The 13,851-nt window shown below is 46.1% G+C and overlaps 1 long non-coding RNA gene across 1 annotated transcript; it reads right to left on the bottom strand.

Annotated features, from left to right (window-relative positions):
* Window positions 1-2,245: 2,245 nt before the first annotated feature.
* LOC128349278 (uncharacterized) lies at window positions 2,246-11,023 on the bottom strand. The gene is made up of 2 exons (XR_008318698.1): window positions 10,929-11,023; window positions 2,246-2,694 (listed from the first exon to the last, which is right to left on the bottom strand). It is a non-coding gene; the product is annotated as an uncharacterized LOC128349278 (long non-coding RNA).
* Between the last annotated feature and the right edge of the window lie 2,828 nt (window positions 11,024-13,851).

Genomic DNA, 13,851 nt, shown 5'->3' with positions numbered 1-13,851 from the left:
TGGATCAGGCCCAAGGCCTATCTAGTCCAGCATCCTGTTTCACACAAGGGCCCACAGGCAAACGGCTGAGAAGCCCACAGGCAAGAGCTGAGGGAGTGCCTTCTCTCTTGCTGTTCCTCCCCTACAACTGATATTTAGAAGCATCTTGCCTCTGAGGCTGGTCTATAAGAACATAAGAACAGACCTGCTGGATCAGGCCCAAGGCCCATCTAGTCCAGCATCCTGTTTCACACAGTGACCCACAAAATGACGCTGGAAGCCTACAGGCAGGAGTTGAGGGCATGCCCTCTCTCCTGCTGTTACTCCCCTGCAACTGGTACTCAGAGGCATCCTGCCTTTGAGGTTGGAGGTGGCCTATAATCCCTCCAACTAGTAGCTGTAGATAGACCTCTCCTCCATGAAGTTATCCAAACTGCACTCAAAGCCATCCAGGTTGTTGGCTGTCACCACATCTTGTGGCAGAGAATTCCACAAGTTGTGAAAGTTGTGTTGTGAAAAAGTACTTCCGTTTGTTGGTCCTAAATTTCCTTGCACTCAATTTCATGAGATGACCCCTGGTTCTAGTGTTGTGTGAGAGGGAGAAAAATTTCTCTCTATCCACTTTCTCCACACCATGCATGATTTTATAGACCTCTCTCTGCAGCATGCATAATTATATACACCTCTGTCATGTCTCCTCACAGTAGTCTTTTTTCTAACTAAATAGCCCCAGATGTTGTAGCCTTGCCTCGTAAGAAAGGTGCTCTAGGCCCCTGATCATCTTGGTTGCCCTCTTCTGCACCTTTTCCAGTTCTACAATGTCTTTTTAAAAACATGGTTACCAGAATTGTACGCAGTACTCCAGATGTGGCCGCACCATAGTATAAGGCCACACCATAGTATAAGGTACTTATAATATTAGTAGTTTTATTATAAATCCTCTTCCTAATGATCCCTCTCATGGAATTGGCCTTTTCCACAGCTGCTGCACATTGAGTTGACACTTTCAACAAGCTGTCCACTATGACCCCAAGATCCCTCTCCTGGTCCGTCACTGACAGCTCAGATCCCATCAGTGTATATGTGAAGTTGACGACGGGGCGGGGGGTGCCTCAATGTGCATCACTTTGCACTTGCTAACACTGAAACGCATTTGCCATTTTGTCACCCACTCACCCAGTTTGGAGAGATCATTTTGGAGCTTATCACAAATTATCTCTTTTGAATTTCAGTATGCTAAATAGTTTGGTGTCATCTGCAAATCTGGCCACCTCGCTGCTTACCCCTGCTTCTAGATCATTTATGAATAAATTTAAAAGCATCGGTCCCAGTACAGATCTCTGGAGGACCCCACTTCTTACTTCCCTCCATTGTGAAAACTCTCCATTTATATCTACCCTCTGTTTCCTGTCTTTCAACCAGTTACCAAACCTGTCCCCTTATCCCATGACTGCTAAGTTTTCTCAAGAGTCTTTGATGAGGAACTTTGTCAAACATTTTTGAATGTCCAAGTATACTATCTCAATTGGATCACCTTCATCCTCACATCTGTTGATACTCTCAAAGATCTCCAAAAGGTTGGTGAGGCAAGATTTACCTTTACAGAAACCATGCTGCTTCAGCAGGGCCTGTTCTTCTATATGCTTAACAATTTTATCCTTGGAAATGCTTTGCATCAATTTGCCTGGAACAGACATTAAGCTAACCGGTCTGTAATTTCTCGGACTCACCCACCTCAATCTCTTTTTGAAAAGCAGTGTTACATTAGTAACTTCCAGTCCTCTGGTACAGAACCTGATTGTAGGGATCAGTTATATATAGTAACTTCACTGTCCCCAGTAAACAGGAAAGGTTGGCGTATATGTATGATGCATATGTGCACATGCTGGTTTTTTATTTTATTTTGGATTGATATTTTAGTTTTGTTGCTATAACTTACAGTATGGCCAAAAGATATACTTCTTTGCATACAAAACAGCTATTCTCCCACATTTGCCTATTGTTCTAAAAACTCATGTTTTCCTTTCCAAAATGTATGCATGCACATGCATACATACCTTTCACAAAGAACTGTGTCTGTTTCCATCTTTGCATCTTGAAGCTGAAATGTCTATTTCTACTCAATTCCCCATCTTAAAAAATAATACCCGTGAAGAATATATATATATATATATACATATATATATCTTGTATAGTCCTTTAAAAAAAATCCATCACAGCAAGTATGTTTTCTTGTGGCATAAAGGTAACTAATTAGTTTCCCCTGGCAGGTGACAATAAATATTTTATTCCCAACATCAGCTGACAACTGTCGAAAGAAACGCTTTCACCTTTACCTCCAGACTCATGTTGTTCCCCATGGTGTAGTGTATTATTTGTTTTGCTGACAACAAACACTCAGGCATCTGACATGAGATCACTTTCAGTTAGGTCTGTTAGAATGGCAGGCTGGGTACCACGAGGGAAGAGACATTTTGACTTCATGCCTGTTAAGTACAGGCCATCCTTTGACCTGAATCTGCTGCAGTCAGCCCCAAAGGCCTTCTTTTCCAAGTGTGGGTCCTCCTTGAAGTAAATTTAGAGACCCCAGGAAGACTCCAATGCTCATGGGTCTTTAGGGCAGCTCTTCCATGAAGTGAGGTGAGGTATTCACCTTAGGCAGCAGATTATGGAGACACTAGGAAGGTGACAAGATGTCCTTTTGCCCCATGCTTCCTAGAAAAGGAGTGGGACAGAAAGTGAGAAGGGTGCACAGAAGAAGCATCTTCTGCCTCAGGCAAACAAAGGTCTTGAGCTGCTAATGCTGCCAGACAACTCAACTCCTCTCCACAGTTCTTCCAGTCTCTGCCAGCTTTCTCTCACAGTTCTTTGAGCTCTGCAGGGGAAAGGGAAGACCATAGCTGTTCCTGGCTTCCAGACAACAGCCGAATCGTCTATAATAAAATGGTTAGGTGTAATCCCGTGTCTGCCTGTGTCTTTCTCGGCCGTTCTGGAGCGCATGCCCAGAACGTCCGAGAAAGATACGGCCGCAGAGACACGGTGGCCATGTTGGCTCCCGTAAAGGGGGAAGGAGAAGTGGAAAGTGGGGACCGGGGAGGGAAGAGGCGGCAGCGGCAGGAACGGCTCTGCCGCTGAACCGAGAAGGAGAAGCGGGGACATGGAGGGGGGAGGAAGCGGCGGGGGAAGCTAGCCGAGGTGGCGGCGAAGCCGCAGCCTGGCGGCGCGGAGCAATAACGGTGGCAACGGGACTGGCAGAGGCGGCGGCAGCGGGTCCAGGCCAACCGTGGGGATAGAAGAGGCGGCGGCGGGTCTGGCCCGCCCACCAAAAAGAACAGGGGCAGCGGCGGCTGCAGGGAAGGGAAAGACGCCGGGGGCCCGGGCACAGGAAGGCCAGAGGCAGCCACGAGGAGGGCAGAGGCGGGGGCGGCGGGTCCAGCCCAGCCGCTGGAAGAGGAGAGGCAGCGGCAGCGGCAGCGGGTCCGGCCTGGGCGCCGAAAACAACAGAGGCGGCGGAGGAAGCTAGGAGAGGGGGAGAGGGCGGGCAGAGCGCAGGGAGAGGAAAGACGGCGACAGAGGCCGCCCTACTAGCGCCCGTTATTTTAACGGGCTTGAAAATACTAGTTTGGATATAACATGCGGAGGTGCTCTTAGGACTGGGCCACTGGCAGGGGCATAACTACCATTAGGCAAGGGGAGGCAGCTGCCTGGGCCCCCCCACGCCTCAAGGGGGCCCCCAAAGGCAAGTCAAGTGTGTGTATTATTATTATTATTATTATTACATTTATATCCCGCTCTTCCTCCAAGGAGCCCAGAGCGGTGTACTACATACTTGAGTTTCTCTATCAGCGAGGAGCCCATTTTAAAATTTTGTCTCTGGGCCCACTCCAGCCTCGTTACACCCCTGGCCACTGGGATCTGGCCCGGTCCTCTGCCACCTGGGGGGTGGCCTTCAAATGCTCCCCTCTGTAGTGCTGGTGGTGGTGGCCACCACTGTGCAGGCCACCACTGCTGTAATGTGTGAATTGTAGGCGGGGGCCTTGGTGGGGATGGGGCCAGAAGGGCCACTGGGCCAAGAGGTTGAGCCTAGTGGCTGCTCCTAACTCCCGCTCCGCCACCAAATCCACGGGGGTGGGGGAGGACTGCTTGGCTCACCCACACACACACCACACACCCCAGCCACACACATTGCATGGCTTGAATATTTGAAGGGGTGATGGGGTGGGGTGGGATGGCAGCAGGCAGGAAGCCCCCCTAAATCTTGGAGGCCCCCTGGACTTTTTGGCACCAGTTTGCAGCAGGTATAACTTTAAAACTTTTAACTTTCAATTTTAAACTCACGGGGGGGTGACTGAGTCCAAAGCCCTTCAGGTCTGGGGACCAAAATTACCTAGGAGCACCCCTGATGACATGAAACTGGAGTTAAAGTGGGCAGAGGATGGAACTCCGTTATGTCCAAATTCATGCAGCCACAGTTCCATGATGAAAGAGATCTGCGGTTTGCCTCACCAAACTCCAATTTGAACCTTGGGTTTGCAGTGAGGTTCGGCGCTAAAATCAGCGGTTTGGCCATCAAAGCGTTACATCTGAAGGTTTACAGCACCATAACTGCAGTTCTGTGAGGTTTTTGAAACTGCAGTCATAGAGATGGCAGTACAGACCTGCTCCATGCCTGCAGTGCTTCTCGCTGGCTGCCTCTCTGAACACCAGCCCTGCCCCTCCTGTCTCCAATGCAGCTATGCAGTTGCCTGGCAACAGGGACACCGCCATGTCCCATCCCAAGCCTGTCAACCTGTCAAGTAGTCATGTGCACCGGACCGCGGAGCTGCGGTTCGGTGCTGGGGTGGGGGGGGAGATTACCCTGGAAACTGCTCTCCCTGGGGTGGGTGGGGGTTCTGCGGCGGCAAGCTGAACCAGGGCTGCTACCGACTTCCCTATGCTCCTGCATCAAGAACCTACATGCTAGAAATACTGCATGTGTCATGGTGTGTGTGTGTGTGTAGGGGGATGGTGCTTAACTTGCAGGGGGTGTCTCCAGCAATAAGGGTGGGGCCTTCAAAGGCCTTTAGATCCAGGCTCCGAAATTACCTAGGTGCACTTCTGAACAGGCAGTGTGCTGTGCTGTTAGTGAGTCGGTCTAAATCATTATCAATGCATTTATAAATACCGTTACAAATGGCTTTTCAGCATTGCACTTGAATAGTTTGCAAGCTAGCATGTGCCTGTGATATTTGATACTGCCGTTCAAAAGTGCTGACCGGCTTGCTATTTCATATGGACTGACACAGAGCTAGGGTCAACAGAGTAGCAAGAGGAGCAGGCTAATGAACTGCACCGGTGCAGTGGGGAAGGGACAATCTGTGATGGCTGCCCCTTCCCAGGTATCCTTCTGTGCTGCACAGCCCTCAGGGGCATATTTGTAGGGGGTACAGAGGGCTTTCTGGGGCAACGGAGAGTGTCAATAATTGCCACTTTCCCCCTGCACTGGTGCAGCTAATTGGGAATTTCTGTTAGGCTGTTCTGTTGCTGCAACGATGGCTCCTTGCTCTGAATGAGCAAGTTCTGAGCTGTTTAGAAAGCAAGACCATGGATAGCATTTCCCCTTTTTGTGAAATTTGTGTATATTTTCAATTCCTGTCACAACACAACCAAGTAGCAGTTCATGTATTTTCTGTCACGTATCCACACAGAGAAGCACCCAGGTAATTTTGGAGCCTAGCCCTAAAGGCCTTTGGAGCCTGCCCACCCCCAGAGCCCACCCCCAACACCCCCCCCCACTCTGCTGCAAGTTAAGCACCACCCCCCTACACACAAACACACCATCACATGCAGTATTTGTAACTCATGGGTTCTTGAGGGCACAAACAGCAACGGAACTCACAAGAATGTAAGTATATAAAACAGAATATAAGAATATAAAATAAAATTTACATTATATTTCTTGCTTTTCCTCTGAGGAGCCCAGAGCAGTGCATATGGTTGTTTATCCTCACAACAACCCTGTGAGGTAGGTTAGGCTGAGAGTTAAGCAAATGGCCCAATCAGCTAGTGAATTGCATGCTTGAACTGGAATTTGAACTCTGGTATCCCCAGTCCTTGTCCAACATTCTAGCCACTGCATCACACCGGCTGTACTCCAGCTCATTACATTCTGTTGGGGCATTGCCGCAGCTCTTTGATTGATTAATTGATTGATTGTTAAATTTTATGTACCGCCTTTCATTAAAAAACAATCACAAGGCGGTTCACATAGAAACAATGAAAACAGGACTATTAAAAATACACAATTAAAATATATGCTAAAATATAAAAACAGATCTAATTTAAAAAATTTAAAAATACGTATAATATAGTAGAGAAGGGATGGCTGACATTCTATGCAGCAAAATGTCGGCATTAGGGACCCTCCAGGGCTGCTGTGCAACTTGAAAGGCAGCTCTGATGCTGTAGTGCTATTGTGGAAAGACTTAAAACAGCTTCTGGGCAGTCGTGAGGTGATATTTCCATTGTTTCCCATTGCTGCCCCCCAGTTGTAGGATGTCTTCACTAGGAAGGCCCACTGGGCTCAATTACTCTGTATATATAGCCAAAACCTGGCTCCTCTGGAAGACTTTTGGAGATGCTGTAATCTGATAGTTGTAGACCTATGTTTCTGCTGTAAACAGTTAACGGCTGTATTATGAGGCCCATTCACACATTAAGTTCAGCTCTCATACAACAGGTTTACAATGTACACAGGTACAGATCTGTACACAGATTCAATGTATACAGGTATATTCATTCACATGTTATGCTGAACACAGGTACAGAAGTACACTTCCTATCTGGACCATGCATTTGAAGGGCCTGTATCCAGTTTTGTTTTTAAAATGAACACAGATACAATCACAGGAACATAGGAAGCTGCCATAAACTGAGTCAGACCATTGGTCAATCTAGCTCAGTATTGTCTTCACAGACTGGCAGCGGCTTCTACAAGGTTGCAGGCAGGAATCTCTCTCAGCCCTATCTTGGAGATATCGGAAGGGAACTTGGAACCTTTTGGTCTTCCAAGAGCAGCTCCATCCCCTAAGGAGAATATCTTGCAGTGCTCATACATCAAGTCTCCCATTCAAATGCAACCATGGTGGACCCTGCTTAGCTAAGGGGACAAGTCATGCTTACTATCACAAGACCAGCTCTCCTCTCCAGTCATTCATACACACACACACACACACACGACTCAGTCATTCATACACACACGTGTGAGTGTACAGACAACTGTACACTCATACAGCATAATGTCTGGATCAGGCTTCAGTTGATTTGGTAACCTTATGATTGTTCTATTGGGAATTGTAAAATCCAGAGGAAAGAGTTGTGGCACCCAAGGACCAGGCAGTGGAGTATACTTAAGAATATGAATAGTTTAATTAAAGCAGTCTTGTTTACAGAACGGCAAGTGCAGACAGCTTTCCATTCTCCTGCAGCTTGTTGTTTGTCTGACCCACCTCCAGACTAGGAGTGGACCCCAAGCCAGCTAAAGCACCATTCAAGAACTGGCCTGGAGCACAGAATGGATTAACTAGAAACACCAAAGAAAGGTGATTAGCTGCTTGAATCTCTATTCTGGTAGAAAGGTAGGTTGTAAAGCTTTAATAAGTACAAAAAGACAATAAATAAAAGAAGATTGCCAGAGTAGACTCTGAAGAAGTTGACGTCTTGCATTATAGGGTGGGAAGACATTGTATGCATTGTTTACCATCTAAATATACCGAATGGTTTCAAATCCCCATTAGAAATAAGAATTTACAGTATTTTTTTCCCCTGTCCTTTTATGCCTGCGAGGTTTATTTTAGGGTTCATAACAAAATTATCGTCTGTCATAGAGCCAATCATGATCCTTGGAATTTTTTTCCCCTGGATAGGATTTTGAAAGTTTTAAAAATAAGCAGAATTTGGATTCAATTCAATTACTCTCTGCTGATGAATTTGTTTTGTGTGGTTTTTAAATGCAAAAATCAATGGGAAGACCATTGTTAAAGAAAAGAACACGTAGAAACCTGGGGTTTATCGAAAAGACGTATGGCGAATGAGCTGATTTTAATAATATTAAAATGGTAAACATCAACTATATAGCTCTCCAGTGTCAAATTGCGGGGGGGGGGGGGATGGGGGGGATAGTAATGTCACATCAGCAACCTGAAGTGGATGATGAAAGCATAACCTTAATGTTAAATCAGAAGAAACATGAATCTAAAAGAGGAAAGATAATTGACAAGGGGGAAAGCTTAGATCCAAAAAAGGAAATGAGATGCTAAAATGATCTGCAGTAGCTAATTAAGTCCAGAGATGCCACAGCTCAAAGTCATGCTCTCTGACCAAGATGCCCTCGCCCCTATCATTATAATAATATCACTAATAATACTACTAAAAATATGTATATAGCACTCCTCAACCAAAGTCCTCAAAGCGCTTTACACTGAAAAAGAAATAATACATAAATAAGATTGTCCCTGTCCGCAAAGGGCTCACAATCTAAAAAGAATTTGATACCAGCAGCAACAGCCATTGGAGGGATGCTGTGCTGGAGCTGGATAGGGACATTTGCTCTCACCTGGGTTATAATTACAATTGAGTGGATGGATTCAAAGAACCCGGGGGCCCCAGCTCCTGAGGGCCACTGAGCTCCACCCGTGCCTATTTTATCTCCCTCACTGAGTGGCCGCTGGGGAGAAGGGTGAACACAGGCCCCCTCTCCCCTAGCTAGACCCCTGCTAAATATGAGAGAATCACCACCTTAAAAGGTGTATTTTTGCTCAGCTAGCATTATATGAACTGAACTAGGCCAGGGGTTCCCAGCTTTGAGTTCCCAGGTGTTGTTGGCTTACAGTTCCCACTACCCTCCGCCACAATGGCCAATCTTCCCTCCTCACCACATAGAGTGTAGCATGTGCCAGTCTCTCTCTCTCTCTCTCTCTCTCTCTCTCTCTCTCTCTCTCTCTCTCCACACACACACACTATTGCCCCACCCCAATATTCTCTTTGGCCCTTGTGGCTGAGAATGATGGAGATTATACACCAACGGTTGAGGGGTGTGAGGAGAAACATTAAAACCCTCACACAGCAGAATATGCTCTGGTGTGTGTGAGGATCCATTTTATTTATTGAGGCGGGTCTCACGGTCAAAGAGACCTGCCTGGGGAGGGTGAGCGGGGAGACAGTCTGCTCTGGGCAGCTGAAGCGGCCGCCCACACGACTGCCGGCTCCGTCACAGACCCGGCCGGGGCTGGGGAGTTTGGGGGCCGCGTGGCCCTCAGAAATTCCAGTATGCCCTGCGCAAGGGCACAGGGCATACTGGAGAGACCCCAAGCCGGGAGGCTGCTTTGAAGTCTCCTGACGGGGGGTCTACTCACGAGTAGCCGCAGCATGGAATTGCGCCACAGCAACTCATGAGCAAAAAAAAAAAATGCGTTTAAGGGGTGGGTTACTTGAGCGGGTTACCCGCTCTGGAACCACCGGGTTTGCAGCCGAGCCCGGTGGTTCACACGGACTGCAAAAATCAGGCTAGGCTTCGTTAGCCTGATTTTTGTGGTCCATGTGAATAGCCTCATTTATTATTTCTCTATGTAAACCACTTTGGAAACTTTTGTTGAAAAGCAGTATATAAATATTTGGTGGTGGTGGGAAACAAGTTCAGCCCAAGAGATTATCTGGAGACATTTGATTGGGTTCAAAAAACAAAGATTTATTAAGAAACTAAAACAAAACTATTGCAGCTGGGGATTCTGGGACTTGTAGTCAACAGCATTTGGGAAATCCTTGTTAGAATGAACACTGTTGGGTACCTCTGGCTTAAGCTTAGCTCCTCCTCAGATAATAGCCAAATTTATGCTAACTTATCCCAGGTTACCTTAAGTGCCTTCTTCTGCATGATCCCCACCGCACGTTAAGGTCATCTGAGGAGGTCCGTCTCCAGTTACCACCAGTATGTCTGGTGGCGACTCAGAGGCAGGCCTTCTGTGTAGCCACTCCTGGACTGTGGAATGCGCTCCTTGCAGAAATCCATAATTCGAACTCTTTATTGGTTTTTAGGAGAGCCCTTAAGACCTATCTGTTTGGCCTGGCCTTCCAGGGTTTTTAAATTGTTGTAAAGGGTTTTTAATGTACCAGTTTTTCAGGGGTTTTAAATTGTTTTATTATTTAATTGTTTTATGGTATTTTATATTTTTCGTTGTTGATTGATTTGAACTATCTTTGTTTTGTTTGTGGACCACCCTAAGGCAATTTTGGAGGGGCTGTATAAAAATTGGAGAGAGAGAGAGAGAGAGAGAGAGAGAGAGAGAGAGAGAGAGATGGGGAGGCATACTGGCACAGGTAAGAGTGCCTCATGCCAGCTTCCACCATCACTACCCCTGTCAAGAATCTTTCCTGACAATAGTCTCATTGCTAAGCGATGGAAGTACTTGGGAGAGGTGGAACAGACCACGATCCTCCATAACCATCTGTTTTATGTATGTTGATGGGGAATGTGGAACATCCCCACAAGTATTTTGGCATTTATCAAACTTCTAAGACATTATTTAACAAAGTACTTCCTCTAATAAATATGTTAGAAGATCCATAAAACAACCAACTTTGAATTCTCCAGTACCAATTTAAATTCAGTCTATAAATACTTGATCTAGCCCAAGTTTTGCTTTTCCACACACTCTTTAGAGATTTTTTAAATGGGCCATTACTGATCTACATGACATCGATACAACCACCAGAAGACTTGTGAGCAAGCTTAATATTCACAACACATCTACTCCAACTGAAAAATTATATATCCCAAGGCCCAAAGAAGGCACAAGGGTACTGACATTTATCAGCTACATTTCACTCAAATATTAAAAACTGAGGAAAATGTTTCCTTTCATCTGACAACACCATAGTTCAGGGGTTCTCAAATTAAGAGCGACAGGTGGTACCTTTATCCCTTTGGTGCAATGTCGCAGATTGTGGCCTGGTTCCAGCACCAGGAGGTGGCCCTGTATGAATATTGCTATGCTTCTGAGGAGCCTTTGCCCCCGCCCAGTGCAGTGGAGAGGTGTCATACAAGTGACCTTGCAGAGACTTCTTTATGACTCATTGGTGCCATAGAGACTGGGGTGTATGGAAGGAAAGACCAAGAAATGCAGGGAGATGGGGGCAAGGGAGAACAGACTATTATTTTATTTTTAGAGAAATGTGTATTTATTTTGTAAGGCCACTTCCATATTGTGGCATTCTGTGTGTGTTGCTATGACCAAATGTGGTTGTTTGCAGCCTCTTTCCTCCCTTAGCAGATGGGTGTGTTTTTTTCTCCACTCCAATCCAGTTGGAATCATGTTTGGTCAAGCTGTGCAATGCATTATTCTGCTGGAATAAAAACATGTGTTGAAAGTAGGAGCATTTCATGCTCCTACTTTCTGGTTTGGGGGCAGACCCACCAAGAGAGAAGCTTACCCAATGAGTACTCAGTAAACCCATGTGTAGGAGAACATTAAACATACAGCAAAAAAAGTATGGGATAGTCAAAGCTTGTGCAAAAGGTCCAAGGATGTTCTTTCTCCCTCTCCAGACACTGCTGTGGGCTTCCACACTAGTTCCTGGCATGATCTTACCCTCTGTACACATGCCGAATAGGGACCTCACACAATTTTCACAGCGCCACCTGCTGACCAGCTTTTATAGTCCAAAAAGAACCCATCCTTATTGTTGCCACTTTTCTGGGTAAAACACTCATTTTACTAAAGGCTGTGTGTGGCTGCAGCACTGTTCCCTGCAGCCTGTGTGCAATATCGGCACACACATGGCCACCGCACATGTGTGGCAACCATTTGCATGGTCAGCATGGTGTTTGGCCTTTGGCAGAGTGAGCGCCACACCCAGAAAAGCAGCAGGGCAGCAGCAGAGCAGGTAAGAACCTGTTTACCTGCTTCTTAATGGAACCACTCCCTGTCCTGCTGTGGGCACCCGAATTGGTTTGGCACTTCCCTAAGGAGGCACAAAACTGGTTTATTCACATCCCTACCACCATGTGTAATGCCCTGAGCTAACTGGAAAAGGAATAGGATCCAAAAATGACAAATAAACATTGGTCACCTTCAGATGTTACGTGGAATCATGGAGCCAATGGACCCACAGTTCGGTGCCCCAGCACCCGCTCTCCCATCGACATTCAGATAAAATGGAGAGCGATCTAATTGTAGTCATGCTGGCTGCAGAAAGGAGGGAGAACTGGCTGTGTGGGCTCTTTCTTTAATGAAGGACAGCTCCAGCAGCCAATAGCAGCTGGAATGAGAGAGGAGATTCCTCCTTCAACTCCATTTGCCTGAGAGGGAAATTGCAGTGCCAGCATTTGGATGTAACACTGGCACCACATTAGGTGCCACCTAACATGATGCCACCTAAAGCAGTGAAAATCCCCTCTGAACTGAAAGTTTGGTTTGGAGTTCAGGGAAGGAAACCACGGGTCAATTTCCTCAGGTAACTCCGGTTGCCGGACTCGGATGTACAGTTACCAAAACTGGAGGTGAGAGGACCTCCCATTTCCTGTTACATCCGAATTTGGCCATACTTTAGAGTAGGATGGAATTCCCTCTGACCTTTGTGTAACAAGGAATTATGGGGGAAACCTAATAATAACAGAGAGAACCTCTACACATGATGACCTATGTGACACTATGCCGCTCAAATTATTTCTCTCTCTCTCTCTCTCTCTCTCTCTCTCTCTCGTGTGTGTGTGTATGAGTGCTTACTCCAAAGACAGTGGGCTGCATCCAAAGATATATATATCCCACTCTTCCTCCAAGGAGCCCAGAGTGGTGTACTACATACTTAAGTTTCTCCTCACAACAACCTTGTGAAGTAGGTTAGGCTGAGAGACGTAACTGACCCAGAGTCACCCAGCAAGTATCATGGCTGAATGGGGAATTGAACTCGGGTCTCCCTGGTCCTAGTCCAGTACTCTAACCACTACACCACTCTGGCTTCATTCAAGAACCACAACAAGTACCTAGTAGCTGCAGTTGAGAGGGAAATGGGCATTTTCATCTGCATTTTATAAATGAAGAACCTTGGTTTAAACTTTTTCACAAAGATTAATTTCACACCTTCTGAGTTTGGAAAGTCAGCATGGATGTGCACCTGTCTAGTCTCCCTTGAAGGATTGGATCTTAAATTATGCATCATTTTTGTGTGGCTGGAGATCAGTGATGGCTGCTGATGAACAACACAGCTGGAAAACACAGAGCCACAGCGTGTGTGTGTGTGTGTGTGTGTGTGTGTGTGTGTGTGTATGCCACATATTGTTTCACTAGAAAGCTCCACACCTAGAATACAGTGTATTTTCTAACTCTTTATATACTATTGGTCAACTATCATGATCTTTAACAACTGCCTAATACAAATGAGTGATACATTATACAGATGAATGATTCCATCCACAGAGAGAGAGAGAGAGAGAGAGAGAGAGAGAGAGAGAGAGAGAGAGAGAGAGAGATTTGTAACCCTGAGAGTCACCTTCCACACTCTCCAACACACTCTTTTGGATAGTTTTAATGTTCTAGTACCCAACCCTGGTAAAACATAGTGCTTTCTATTGCCCCTATTTTGCCTTCAGAGGAGAGTACGCCCGCTGAGTTCAATGGAGCTTACTCCAAAGACAGTGGGCTGCATCCAAAGAAAATAAGTCATAACATAAAATAAGTCTGTGAACCATGAATATATTCCTCTTATCTGCTGCCACCACTACATTGATCTCAATGGTGCTTAGTCCTAACTAGCTTTTCTTGGTTAAGCCCGTGTGCATGGGATTTTTTTTTTTTTTTAATAGTAAAAAATCATGGTTGCTCATCCTGGGATAAATGA

Source organism: Hemicordylus capensis, chromosome 3 (genome assembly GCF_027244095.1).
Source record: "Hemicordylus capensis ecotype Gifberg chromosome 3, rHemCap1.1.pri, whole genome shotgun sequence".
NCBI classification, from domain to species: Eukaryota; Metazoa; Chordata; class Lepidosauria; order Squamata; family Cordylidae; genus Hemicordylus; species Hemicordylus capensis.
This window is presented reverse-complemented; position numbering and strand designations above follow the sequence as displayed.